The sequence below is a fragment of the Neodiprion lecontei genome, chromosome 4, assembly GCF_021901455.1.
Source record: "Neodiprion lecontei isolate iyNeoLeco1 chromosome 4, iyNeoLeco1.1, whole genome shotgun sequence".
In the NCBI taxonomy this organism is placed as follows: domain Eukaryota; kingdom Metazoa; phylum Arthropoda; class Insecta; order Hymenoptera; family Diprionidae; genus Neodiprion; species Neodiprion lecontei.
The window spans coordinates 25,762,794-25,778,269 of record NC_060263.1 but is presented as its reverse complement, the minus strand read 5'-3'; the positions used below and the strand labels follow the sequence as shown (position 1 = coordinate 25,778,269).

General features: G+C 36.3%; 1 protein-coding gene across 2 annotated transcripts in view; it reads right to left on the bottom strand.

Moving 5' to 3' along the window:
- LOC107222477 (DDB1- and CUL4-associated factor 7) overlaps positions 1 to 15,476 on the bottom strand; it is a 45,999-nt gene that overhangs the window by 4,768 nt on the left and 25,755 nt on the right. The window contains exons 4-5 of one of the 2 annotated variants that reach the window (XR_006904228.1): positions 14,781 to 14,938; positions 12,013 to 12,245 (exon numbers count right to left, since the gene is read on the bottom strand). The exons of the other annotated variant lie outside the window; for it this stretch is intronic. The gene's annotated coding sequence lies outside the window, so the exon portion shown is untranslated. The remainder of the gene's footprint in view (positions 1 to 12,012; positions 12,246 to 14,780; positions 14,939 to 15,476) is intronic. 2 annotated transcript variants of the gene reach the window in all.

Genomic DNA, 15,476 nt, shown 5'->3' with positions numbered 1-15,476 from the left:
AACTTCAAGAAGAAATCTGAACGTGTCAACCGCCCCCTCACTTAATCACATTCGATTTACCTGTACAAACAGCAAGGAAACACACAATTAAACAGCTACTTTGAAGTAGGTGTTTTTGAAAATCGGTTTGTTTTCAATCTTCGGAAAGCCGGTAGTGTTGAGAATGTTCTGTGTAAATCTTACATTGAAATTCAAATAATTGCGGAAGTTATGAGGGATTTACCGAACTGCGGCTGTTCTCTCTCCTTCTAATTTTCTAATTACGGCTTCAACTCGGTGCACAGACCACGCTGTCTAGCTCTATGAGTCTATGGCTGGTAATACCATGCGTCTCTGTAAACGCGCGCCGGAGAACACCTGATTAAAGGCAATTCAATATCAACCGAAAAAAAATGATCCACATCTATTTGTACGATGGAAATAACGCGTGAAAACTATACCGAGGTCTGTAACAAGCAACCGATTGGAGCGGTATAGTTTTTTCATTTAGGCTCTCAAGAGATAAAAAAATTTGTTTAGTTTACGACAGCTGAAAATTTATATTTACGCGGGGAATGAATACATCTACAAACATGTATTATTAGACGTGTATTTTCCCTGCAAACCATGGTTTAACGTACTTGATGCCAATTGAATTAGCGGAATCGTATTAATCAAGATGTCAATACGTAAATCGAAGGAAAAAACCGCAATATTTTTAGATCTGTTTCTATTTTGGACTCCCCGTTATGTTTCATGACTATGCGGGCGAGTACTATTCCGATCTGAAAACCCGCAAGAGTGATGACCCAATAAATGGCGATCATCTCGACGTTCCTTCTGAAATATCAAGGTCAAAAGGAGTAACGTGTCATGCATGATTTCGTTTTATTAGCTTCGCACGTTTCTGCACGTAGGCACTGGCAATTCAATTTAAACGCTATTTAATTGTAACTAATGGGGCACTGATAAGTTCAACGATTGGTGTCACCAGCCAATGTAACACTAATTGACAGGCAGGATCTGTAAATCGGCAGGGCAACCGTTCCTTCGTAATAACTTACACTCCATTTATCTGTAGACGCAGAACCGTGACATACTTAAAAAAATACTTGTAAAAGTAAAGTCTGGTCCAGATTTTTGTTTATGCAGCGTTATCGCGATACAAAAATTTTATAAAATCATACACGCATATTTTATATTCGTCAGAATTACGGCGACTTGCTAACCAGATTGGTTTTATATCGATACGATGCAACCATGCTCGTTTTTTTTTTTTTGCATTACGTAAAATATAAGTCCGCACAAGTTACGAGAATCCTTTAGTCAGTCTTATTGATAGTCGATCGAGTAAAATAGCAGTTATTTTGACTATTATCAAAGCCTACGCAGCACTGATGCCAAATTGCAATGTCGAACAAACGTATTCGAAAACTTTTTGTTTCCATGCGAAGATAACACCAAGAAATGAGTTTTTGTGTATGTATGGATTATCGCTAATTACACGAATACGTTTTCTGGCATCATTCTTTCATGAAGCAGACGAAGGTTTTACGATTAGAACGTTCGAAATAATTAAATTTTAGTGTTTTTAATCCCATTCCAATGTTTCTAATCTTATTTTGTCCACTATAGATATCTCCAGCGATCGCCTGAAAAAGATTTTACAAATTGTTTTATCCAGAGTAATTAAAAATAAAATTATGCAAAGACGATGGAACAAATATTCGTCAACAATTAAATTTGAGAGTTACGAAGATGCTACGATGTGTGATTTCTTGGTTGTTTTTCAGACAGTTTGTCAGGATTTGGCCAGCGATTAAAATGAGCATAAAAATATTCGACTCTGATCGAAAGGAGCAGAGTTTAATCATTTTCAATTAACATTAATTGACTATAAAATATTTTCTCAGATTGTTGATATTCATTTAGCTTGTATTATTCGCGTTTGCTGTGAATGGTTCTTTCTCTTTTCCTAACTTTTTATTCAGACGGTCCGGCCGATTCCTCCTTAACCAGGTCAGGAACTGCTACAGCGACGTTAGCATATCACATGCAAACGTCATTTTTGACTCATTATCATGAAACCGTCAATTACAACAATGTCAATTTACGCTCTTCACGGTCCACAGCGATATTCGCGCGTTGTTTACTTATCAATTTAACCTCATCCTGTTTAAATGCAAAACAAAGAAAGACCAACGAAGCCTACAAAAATTGACCACAATTTATGTAAATCGATCACAATCGACTCAAATGTTAGTCATATGAAACTATCAATTCTCGTAAAGCAGGAATAAGAATAAAAGTTCTTCAACAGGATCTTTTGCTGAAAAGCATTCGCATTTATGTGATCGGCCTACATTTGGTTCTGATAAACGACATGAAAAATTAATAAGTAATGCCAGTAATGATTATTAACAACAGCTGATAAGTCGTTGATACTTTGTCGTCTAACTTTTATCGTTATTATAGGTATAAAGTATTCATACGATTAACTATGGTAATTCGTTTAATGAAACCCCGTAGTGCTCGTGTCAATTGCCGTAGTTGTATCAAGTACATTATATTATATATATAATATATGCATAATACGTATATTTCATAACGTATTGCAATATGTTTGAAACATTTATTGATTAAACATTATCAAACTGTAAATAATAATCTCACCGCAGCAATAACGAATACGTGCGAAACTTTGTTTGACATAACTTAGCTTTGACGCATTACGTACATGCATTACGTATGAATACTTACATCAGCATAGGCATACGTGCACTACAAGCGCCGCTAATAAAATTTCGTTATCTTGTGCAATTGCTATTTGCATGTGCGCATGTATGTAGATAATGTTAGGCTGCACAGACGTATCTATTATATCACTCCTACACCTTAATGAGTATTTTATATTACGATAGTTTTAAGTACCATATGCTTCGGCTTCCTTAGAGTAACTGGCACGCGGAATGGATGAGTAGATAAAGATGGGATACATTTCACATGCAGATATTTTTGACGAAAATATGTGATAAATGTATTAACGGATGCATGATAAAGCATCCTCCGTTTCCAAACAGTGCGGTAAAACAACGTTCGCGGCTTGGGCATGCGCACTGCCGAAATGCTTCATTTTACACACTAGGGCTTACTTTGGTGCGTGCACGCTTTCGAATAACTCAATTTTCCACACTGTATCATTGAGCGTAAGTTACCTGAGCCCGATTGTACGCGTTGTCGGTGAAACCTTCGTTGCTTCGCAAATAAAACTTTCCTCTACGGCTGTTGGAATAATTCCTCTGTGATACGTATGCGAATGGGCTATATCTGACTCGTGTGATTACTGCGTTCGCCTCGGCTCATACTTTGTTTACACTATACTATCGTGCGATTGCAACACTCGCATTTGCGGCTCACGCCGTAAACTTCACACTCATCGGAAATCACTCACTTTCCGCACTCGTATCACAATTTACCATTTATTTTTCATGTCTCTCCATGTGAAATGAATTTTGTACAATATTTTTTTCTCCTATTTATATCCTCCAATGGATACTTGCTCTAAATTAAAGCTATTTGATTAATCGTAGATTTTGGTGATTCAAAGAGTCGAAAAATGGATTGAATGAAACGGCTGCTTTATCGATTAATCGAGTAAAACAGTCATTGATATATAGGTTTGGAAAAATGGTTAATTGAAAGGTTGTATTGCTCTATGGATTGGGAAAACAAGTAATCGAGGTCTACAGTTAATCGCACAATCCCTCTTGTATGTAAACGTAACAAAGGCATTTTTCTAACAATCTAATTTAAATATCTGACACAATTCGCAGAGAATGCTTGATTTTTATGTGTACCTTGAAATGCACAGTTGATAGAATTTGGCATGAATTAATTTAACGTAAGGTCTTCGTAGGGGAATAATCATTCAAGAAAATAATATTTTCCCCGTACATACGATACCCTCCCCGTTATATTCTTGGTAGAAACAGGTCTTTTTACAAATTTTCAGCGCGTACGCCGTTGCAGCGACCAAGTAATGGATATAGGGTATGTAGCTGACTGACACCGAGGCTATAACTCGTCTCGGAGCTCTTATAACCCGCGTACAGTCCGCTCGCAATTATGTGACTCTTCGTCACGTAGGCCGCTGTGCATTTCGCAAAAACGATGAAACCAACCGAGGCATTTGCAGTTTTCTAAAATTGTGCGGCCGTTATTTTGCGATGAAATCCTCCTTTTTGCCACATCGTTAATCGGTAGTCTGTTGTTTCGCACTTCTCACAGGCTAATTACAGATGCGTAAAATGTATCGCACTGTTGGATAACTTGGGTTGCCAGATTTCGCCAATCTCCAGATCAAATGGTGTTAACGCTGGGTTACTATGGTCAAGATCTGTTCAGCAACCAGTAACAAGATAATAGGTTACATAGATCAGTATTGGGTACTGCAAACTTACAATTTGTAATTATAATTATTCATTTCAATTACAAATTGTATGTTTTTTCGATACTAATATGCGAATACGTCGTGCATAGAAAAGGTGCCAAACCTTACCAACAGATACCGTGTCTATCTCTATGATTGAATTTTTTTTATCAACACCTATCGACTATGAGCCGTTTTCGAGTTGGTGTCGTGTAAAAACTGTGGTTTTGCAATTGTAAACTGAAGTAGAACAGTGCCGGTGGTGCACAGTTGGCTTGTTGCTAACACTAACACTAGATAAAGTACTGAAAATATCAAGGTTGACGAATTTTGTAAGAATAAAATCCGCATTATGGTTTTGAGGGTCACTGATTTCAAATTGAGCGTTCGAATTATGAAATTCAAAACGGCTGATTGAATATGGTGACTTACATCTATCAAATTTAACCGGCTTTAATTCAAAAACGATTAATCATTGGATAGGTGTGTAAATTTTTGATTATACCTAGAATTAGGTAAGATTTGGTACGTTTTTTATGGTTTACCCTGTGAGTATAATATTACAGATTACAAATATAACTTGTATTTTATCGGCGCCTCTACTACAAATTATATTTGTGATATATAATGAACTAATTACAATTTTGTTTATCACCGGTATACGTATATTCTGGCCATCGCGACTAGGGCTAACAATAAGCCCTCTCAATCCGTTTGTCGGAGTTGTTGAGCATGATCTGCACAATTTCAAATTTAGTACAAACATCTGCAAAATATCGGCGTTTAAAGCACACAGTTTTATTTTGGTTTGCAGTTTAAAAATACGTTTCCACGGGTGTTTTATAAATCAATGCGAGCATGTGGTTGCGTACCAACCAGCTGTCTTTGTGATCGTCGAAATATTTCCTCGAGTAATCACTTTTTCACGTCTAAATCGACCATTGTAATTGAAATAAAATTTCAGAGCAGGAAATTATACTTATAAATTTTATAGAAAATACCGTGATTGGTTGTTATGAATTTAAATACTGGACAAATGAAAATACAGAGTCCTCTCAAGACGTATTAGCAAATCAGCTTGTGAAGTTAAGATTTCGTCAAGGGATGAAAACGAGGCACCGAGGTAAAATTATTTAAATATCTTAGGTAAATATTAACATTTTAAGAACGACTAATTTTTCAGAGCTCAACAACTCTTTGTTAGAATTGTTCTCTATGCAAATAAATTTTTCATCGCCTCAACCGAATTTCAATTTCGGATTCATCATGCTTATTCATAATTGCGCCATCGGATTCAGTCGCTCTGGCAAAATAATCGCACCTTTTTCTCAGAATCAGTGTACCTATACGTATAAAATCTATGTTAATAAAATCTCTATAAAATACGTCCTAAATTCCCATGCATTGTTCACGATGATACGTTTAATCTTTTTAACCCTAACAACTTTCTCTAAAATTCCGTTTAAAAAAAGTTTCACATGTTTTTAAATTGCCGTACCTCTTGAAAAACACATGCACGATGATTTACTGCATTTTGTTCAACGCAATTGTTAGCACTAGAATTTCAACAATTAATCTGTTAGTGGCGACTGGTTTCTTGCACAACGTCACAACGGCGGTACAAAACCAAAGAGTGTGGAATTTCAGAGCATGGAGGTCGTTTACACGTGTTCCTACCTGACGTGGACTGAAGGATTCTCCTTCCGTATGAAGCGAGGCGGCAGTTCTCCGATATGATTGAAAAAAAAATTCTTCACTAAAGAATCTATCCTGGGGCCTTATACTGAAATTTCGTCACTTGTGTTATACATTAAAATAACGATGTAACACTGAAAAAAATTTCATTTGTTATAATAACTGGAAAAATTCAGTAAAACAAGTATCGTTAAATAAAACTGTTTGAATATTGTTGGAATTACGAAAAACAAGGTACACGTAACCATTTTGCGCTAATGTCGATCCTTTTTTGGTAATTGCAACGCAAAATCAGTTTCTTCGGTTTACTCTACTTTTTTAGTCAAATAAAGCTTTAACGTCAATTTATTGTTGCGCAACCATTATATTTTCGCAACGGTTACATGAAAATCTAGTAACAGTGATCGTAATGAGAAAGAATAGTAACGGATACTAGACCTTCCGGTAACAGCTAGAAAACTAATTTTCATTTTCTACCTAGAACTATATTTTTCGATTACGGTAAAAAATGAAAATAGTTAAGGACCGAGCGGTAACCGGAACTAAAAATTCCTTTCAGTGAAGTAATTGAACTTGATGTTTTCAAGACACGTAGTATACTGATAAATGCTTAGGGCACCTTTTTTGCACAGATAGCATACCCTCGAAATTAATTTTTACCTGTTTCATAGACAAAAACTAAATAATCATTATTTGGAGTGTATTGAAATCTAGTTTTGCTAATATAAATGAACTTTTTCAGGCAATCCTTTTGAAATATTTCATAGTTGCCCTTTGGTACTTTTCACCTTGTGAATGTTTTGTCACACCATTTTTCAACAATCCCTTTATCCTACGGATGATTTTTTATCGGTACATGTAGAAGAGACTGATAAATCAGTTTATCACGCGTTTCTTTATTTACCCGTTTCGTTTTACGATTATCGAGATTATGTAACCAGAAAATGGGTGTACAAATATTACCTAATCCAACAATATTGAACTTTATTACTTGTACCGTTGTTTCACTGTGATAATAAACGATAAGCTATCACAATAAAACCCCTGCATTGACTTAAAGCTCCTGTGCTGGAATAAAGATTTTCTCTCCAGGCAACACGCCATTTATAATGAGAAGAAATAATGAAACTTAGCAGGTCGAGCGTCCCTATTGAAAATTCCAGCGTTTGCAGAACTCATGCAGACGTCCGAAAGACGCGTGTATGTCCCCATAAAATAATTCTGAATCTGCATCTGAGCTTCTACGTCCGCAACTATATGCTCAACGATGTGCTAATTTGGGAGCGCATATGCCGTCATTTCGACGTACTCTATGACGTATCCTGTGACGTATTTTAAGGATTTCTCCTCTAAGTCACATACGTTATTTATAGACGAGCATCGCGATTGAATTCCGCACGTTGTATTATAGGATTCAAAATCCGAAAAAATCGAATTTTATTAAAATATTCTTACACAAACTTAGCGTGAAAGTAAGATTTTTTAAATGTTTTAAATCGGATTTCTTATTTTCATGCTGATGTGTTGCATTTCATATGTAGTTCGGAATTTGTATCTGAAAGTTCCGTTTTGAACATTTTTATTCAGTTCAGTTTTGGCAATCAAAAATTAGGCGTGTAAGTAGATTCATTCTTTGAGATAGCAAAAAAAAAAAAAAACCGCGAACCAGAATATCATCGACACCCAAATTTGATGATTTTGTAATGATTCATAACAGGAAAGAATATGTACGTAATTTTTGTGCACTGAGAAATTTAAAAAATCAACCTTCATAAATTAACCTGAGCGTTTTTCTTTTTTGTCGATCGATAATGCATTAGTTTTTTTTTTCTTTGATTTGATTTATTTCCCTATTAAAATGGAATGTAAGCCCACTTTTCGTTTTCAGGCCTTCTTGAAGGACCTCCAATAGGTTGCATTTTGTTATTTTGATTGTTTATAAGGTTTTTGCGTGATATTGCGTAATGTAATATATTGTTACAAAGGGTGAAATCACCCGTCTTGCCCCCTTTTAATGATCTAGTAGTCATCATAGATAAAAGAAGTTTATAAACCTCTTGTGTCTTTAAAAAGAATAAGGTTGCTGCGTCAACCAACATCACTGTAAAAGCAATCTTGTTTCAGACTTTAAACTAGAAACACGTTCTCTGCTATTAAAGCTTTTTCACCAAATTTTATTTGCGCCTTTAATTTGTCTCATTACATAAGCTCACGGATCATTATTAATTTTTGCAACGTCATAGAACGTTACAATATATATAATTGACCGCGTTTCAACTATATATTGTCTCGCTATTCGTAGATTTACATAATATCAGATATAAAACTAGTTTGAATTGCCAAGCTGTGATTCGATCGGTTCTCTCATGATGAAGAGTGCAACGGTGTTTGATCACGCTGGGGAGAACTCTTGATCACCCCTTACAAAATATCCTTCATTATTTAACAATTGACACGTACCGACGGCTAACGGGACGTTGGTACTTGGACTTTTATCTCTTATTCGATTGGTACCACAGCCCGACAAATGAGTATTGAAAGAAATAACGAGTCATTGAGTATAAATTTCAATTTAATATCGCCACGAATACTCAACCGTTTTTTTTTTTTATACATGATATACCTTTCATATATCTTGCAGAGTGGGGAAAAAATACGGCGCTCTGTGCACAGTCCATTCCCCAATATCTACCGCCAGCAGTTACGTTCAGATGCCTATTGAATTTATAACGTGAAAGAGATCGCGTGCAAGACCCGTTTAAAAAAAGAGTCACACGATTTTCGCGCACATTATACATTTATATATTAAATGCGCCATCTTTATTCGTGTACACGCAGCGCATGTATGTTAAAGACTTTATTTCATTTTTCATTTCTCTTTTCCCAGAAAAAATCGCGAGCCATATATTCTGTAGTATTTGACTGTTTCATACTTGGTAAATATTTTTTTTCTCCTGCGGAATACGGTCTGAATATTTTGCCGAAGCTCGAGTGAGAAGGGGCTTTATTCCATATTTTGGTACGATCAAAATTGATGCTTAATCCTTGTACCAGGAACATAAATACCACCCTATTTTAAAATAGTCTAATAGGTATATTGGTCACGAAAGTATGACGTTTTTCACTGGAATAATTATTTTTTTCCAACACCTGCTCGGAAATTTTGATCTTCAAAGTAAGGAACCTCTAGATCGTGCGTAAAGTGCCCCATTTCTAAACAGTGTGGTAAAACGACGTCGGCACATGTTCGCAACTGGAAATTGAAATGCCCGGCATTACACGCCAGGGTTCGTTGCTTCTCAAAGCAAACTTTCCTTCACAGGTGTTGGAAAAAATAGCCTGTGTCACAAGAGAGAATGGGCAATATCTGACTCGTACGATTACAACGCCCAGGTTTGCAGTTCACGCTGCAAACTTCACACTCACTGAAATTAATCACTCACATTCCGCAGTTCTAACTCAATGTACTGTTTTGATTACTCTCGAAACGCTTTCATTGTCTAATGTTTCTGGACTTCAATCGGACTTCATTCGGAAAACGCTTTCTATAATCGATTCCTGGTTCTAGCCAGGTATGATACAACTTTCATCAGACTTTATAATGGAAGTGTGTGTGCGTGTACACACGTTTCGCCAGTTATTACACGAACCCACCTGTATGAGAAGAGACGAAGATTCATAGCAAAAATCTCTTGACGTCAATGCGGTTTGCGGTTTACTTCAATGTCTATCTGAAACAATCAGCTTTTTCGGTCTCGTAAATTTGTGCCTCATTGGGAAAAATTAAATCTTATTTTGTTGCCTCATTTTTTTGCGGTGAAACAAAAAATCAATTTATCAGGAAACGTCATTCCAAGAGATACTGCATACCTTATATACTTAGCGGGCACGTTCCTTTCTATAGTTTACTTTTCTTCTTTGAATATTGCAAGTTCTCGAAGAATTATAGAAATAATAATATGATTATGCTAATACGACGATAATTGCCTCTCATCAGAAAACAGTTAATAATAATGTCAATTAATTCAAACTGAATAGTTTTTCCTTTCTTATCGCACAGCCTCGGGAATTTTCAATGACGATTATTAAATGTACAAAAATTTATTTTCAACTACTACATGAATAAAGACTCGTAATTGTTTACGTACGTGCAATAAATACTACTCTGCAAGACTTTTCTTTGCTTAAGTCTTTGTCTCAGCCGCAAGTTTGCTACCAGAAAAGGAAATGGATCAAAGCAAATCCGAATAACTCAAGTTAAGATATCAAAAATTTGAGAAAAGGTTTTAGAATTTAGAAGGTTTAAAATTATTAATCTCTGGTGCTTTTAATTTGATTTTAATTATTTCGGGCTCATTTTCTTCGCTCATCTGATCTTCGCAAATCTTAATGTCCGAAAAACTTTTAAAAAATCTAGCATTACAGTATAGTTATAATGGGCAAATTTTATTCTTCACGAACGTAATACGTTGCACCATACTTATATAACACGATGTCTGTTCACTATTGACTGCCAAATTTTTTATCAGGCGATCTCTGATAATTTCTATGACGAAGAAAATCAGCCTAAATGAATTGGAATGAAAAAAAAACAAAGATACTGTTTTATTAACGAATGTTCGCTATCGTTAACGCAAATAACACTGCTATAGTTTTTTCAAAATTTCATTTTCCTTTTCCTATATATAGACTGATTCCGACGGTGGGGCCCTTTCACCTATAAAAGTCATGCAGCCGTGCTGCAGTTTCCGTTTCGAAATACGACGTAGCTATTATAGAATTGATGGAACCCATACGGACGAGTAGTTAATGTGACTGCTCTCAACGGCAGCTCGACAGATATTTCCTGACCGGAATAGTCACACGTTTTCTAATACGCAGTTTTTCGGGTCTGTCCTAGTTTACTAATAGAATAGTACGATAGATGAAAAAAGGACTCGCTAAATGAACTTAAATCAGCCTCCACACTCAAATATGGAGAGGCTGATGTCTTCAAAGCGATTTCACAGGTTTTGTGATAAGTTTATAACGATCGCGACGTCTTCTTACGGATCTCTCAAAAATTTTAGAACTGACAACGGACCCTAAGCGTCTCAAATTTTCAAAATAAGAACCCGGAAGCATCGATGTTCCAAATTGAATATAATGAGTGACTTTGACATCGCATAGATCACCTCTTTTATCAGTGTGACATGATTTCGTCTAATTAAAGAGACGCACGTGTCATTCCAAAATTGAATAGAGTATTCATTTATACTTATTTACGAAGGGGCAATCGGTAGGGAATAGAACTAAACAGTCTACAACTGTAGTTTCGATACGTTCTGCGAATTGAATCATTAAGTATTTTTGATTTTAAAAGGTTGCTTTTGGAATTCGAAGTTTTCCCCATTTAAATAAATTGGGGAAGGTCTCGTTTGAGTGGTAATTCAAATGAGACGAGAAACACATCACAGGCAAGAACACTGGTATCAATTTTACAGAAATAATACGAATAAGAGTTGAAACTACGGCAAATCATTCAGCGTTTGGAATCATGTTTTTTTTTTTATACATAGTGTTCAATAGTCATTCAAATTTCTTGCGCTGACCCAGCTAGACTGATTTCGTTAATAGGGTTACTTTAATTCTATCTTATCTCCACATACGTGTGTCCTACATAAGACTTTTTCGAATCACATCTTCAAGAGGAACGTAATGACCGTCATCTGTCGAGTGAAATTAATGGGACTTTAATATGAATACAATCTTTTCACCGAGTCTTATCGTAGTTATCCAAGATTGCACATCGAGCCCACAGTACCTGCCTACTTAGGAAATCGGTATGACCCTCGGAAATGATTCTCTAATAAAAAATAAGTCAAACCGCACCCCCAATATTTCAATGATCGTGTTGGAGTCGCACATACCTCCTCGTTTCTGGAAATCCCCGCAAGAATGACATCGAAATGCAGGCTAATGCCAGGAGGACCCAGTATGGGAATTTAGAAACGTCATCGTTTAGTTATTTCCACCCATGAAGCCTGACCTTCTGCACGTACACCCTTGCAGCTGCAGACGAGATACGGGACCATACACGCACAGTTCTCACGTCCGAGTGTGCGTCACACCGTCAAGTATGTGCACATGGGGAAGCACATTCCTGCGTAAAAAAGACTTCTCTATAAATATATTCGAGGCACAAAAAGTTATTGACGTCTGAGTTAAATGGATACTCCTCTGCAGGAACTTTCTAGTTCTGCTCAATCATCTCATGAGTCAGGAGCAATAGACAGATCTGGTAATATGTACACGGCATATTTGATGAACTCGGCACTCTGATACGCCTTCTGACCAAAGAAAAATTCACTAAAATGAATTTGTATTTTACTTAGTCTGTGTTCAATCGGATGAAATTAGATGAACAAATGTGAGTTGAGTAATTAAAAAAAAATTGAAGAATTAAAAAATCAAATATTTACAAATGCACAAAATTTATGACGGCTATCAACGAATCATTATTTAAACTTAAACTTGGAGCACAACCTGCTATCGAGTCTGGTTCAAAAAATACAAACAATAGCTGTAACTGAATAATATAAATCCTTGAAAACTCTTAAAAAAAAAAATAAATAAAAAATACTATTTTCCGTACATTCCACGCTAACTGTATGATGCTCTCCTTTTCAGTCTTCCAATTATTTGTAAGAGACGGAACCGCTTTGAGTCTGTACGCTTGTATAAAAGGCGTGGAAAAAAAGTCCCGAGAGAAAAGTGCGTTAATCGACAAACTGATATCGCTGGATTTACCGTCATTTTTTGCTCTAACAATATGATACTGACAATGGGTCATAGGAGGTGGTGTCGCGACGTCGCTACATGGCGTTTCGTGGCGGTTTACAAGTAATGAACAAGGTTTACGACCGCGCTAAATTCGTCCCTTCCACTCGAAGGTTCTCCGTGGTTCTTCACCGCTTTTGGTACGTATATAGCAATGTTCTGGCCGGTGTTTATCAACTTTTTTAGTTTCACGCGAGATCTGCGGTAAAACACCCGCGGTTTTAAGCCTTACATTCGTTCTTAGTAACAAGCATGACGTCCGGCCCACAAACCATTCGCTAAAAGCAACGTTTATACAACTGTTGTAACGTGATTATATACACGAATCAAATGTATGTACAAGATACTTTGTATATGCACGGAGCCTGTATTCACAGCATGCAGCTGCAATATTTACCTTGAATCGGGCGAGCCGGTGATTGTAATTCTTTACGGAAATATCGGATGGGATTTCCGAATACTCAAATTTTTCACACCATATGTAACTTCTGATTAGTAACCGAGGTAGAAACGTACGTGCTACTGCATACATCTCGCTCTTATTCACAGCAGCTGAATTCGCGCGTTCATCAACCGATGATTGTTTATTTAATTCTACATATCGGGCACTCCGTACCAATTTAACACTTGATATATTAGAACTGTCTGCTTGTAAGATACAGAAAGACTGCATTCTCACATCACAGTTTTGCTTTAAAGAAAAATCATTGAACGTAATTAGATCGGAGTAGTCACTTGTCCATTTGTTTTTAACAAACTCTTTATTCACAATCGGAATATCATCCTGGGTCAGCTGAATTTTTTTCAAGGGGTATTCAGTATTCAGTATTTCTGTAGCTATTGATACGTAGATTGAGTGATTTTTTTTTTTTCAGATTCAAATTTGCATCAGTTTATACACTGCGTATCGCATATGTCGCGAGGATGGCTCCAGTGTCGCCATATTTTGATATTTGTTGATAATCGTCTTTTTTTATTATAGGAACTTAAATATATGCCTAATAGCTTCCTTAAATATTACCATCTTATTACCTTTTCTTCCATTCAAAAAGAAATGATCAAAAAAGCACTTTTATTTTGCTTTTACCGCTGTGTTATCCCTCAACATCACCTCTGCCGACGGCGTTACTGACTTATTTCATTGAATTCCTTGATACAAGTTTGAATGCCAGGTTTTTCATCGAAACTTTTATCTCACACAGATTTTGTTACATCTGTTTTTGAATTTCGACAAATTTGATGATACACATGCATACATATTTATATCTGGCTATGTAACTTCCAGACGTCAAGGACTCGAATTGTTCATGTTTAAGCGTACTCGAAATGTGGAACATTTTTATAACAACGAAATTAAATCTGGATATTGAGAATAAAAATTATTTTGCGCGTACGGTATTTGTCATTTTCGAGAAAAATGCGACAAAGTCATATAACATAAAAATAACCGAAATGGTCGGTCGAATGATATCCATCTTTTTTTAATACTGCATTTTCGAATTTGTAATTAATTTATAAATTTCAAAACTTCTAAATTTTCTGAATCATTTTTGTAGTAATTTTATCAAAAGGGCACGATGTATAGCGAGTAATTTACATCCATAATTTTCCGAGTAGGAAATGTATCGTCGATTAGCGATGAAAACCGCCAGATTTGAAAAATTTACTTTACAAAAACCACTTAAGCTAAGAAGTTGACAAAAAAATTTAGCATTCATTTTCTAACAAATAATGTAATTAAAAATCAGAATAAAATTATTGTAATCGGTGGGTTGTATACAGAATGCTCCAAATATCTTAGAACGTAGGATGTTTAGCTCGGATCTCAGATGTAGCCCCACGGCAATTGAAAGCTTACCTGAAATAATCAAACCACGTTTTGGGCGCGACGCGATGAGATAATCCCACGTAAATCCTGCAGCACGTGATTGTGCGCACCAGACGTGTGACCGGTCTAAAGATATCCGTGGCACATGTGAGACACGTTCTCTCAACTCAAGCCCCAGATCATTGAATCTGCGGAAAATTTACAATTGAATTTTGATTTTCATTCAGAGTATATAAAGAAACATACATACATGCATAGGTGACGTCATTTCGGTTGGGAGACAAAATTATGATCTTTAACCCCTCAAGTACAGAAAGCCGATAAATTGATAGGTATCCAAAGGGTTACAAGAGTTCAAGGAGTTAGAAGGATAACATATATAAGCCATAGGTCGAGTATTTGGAGAACTTGAGGCCAGGAAACAATGAAACAATATACAGTAATGCGTTCATTGATCACAGAGAATAGTTTATAATAGTGTAACGAGGAGATAAACTGGATCTTTTCGGGCCGAGCGCAATTTTGTGAACGAGTCGTAGGTGAGCCGAAGACGAATCTTGCAAATACGCGAGACAAAAAGACAGTTGCGTCCTTGTTGCACGCGATTATTTATGTAACAAGCATATGTTATCCGTTGTTTCGCGGAGCCCGAAATTGAGGTTAGGGTCGCGCAATGTCAGACTTGTCCGCAACAGCGCATGCATGCGATACCGAAAAGACCACATT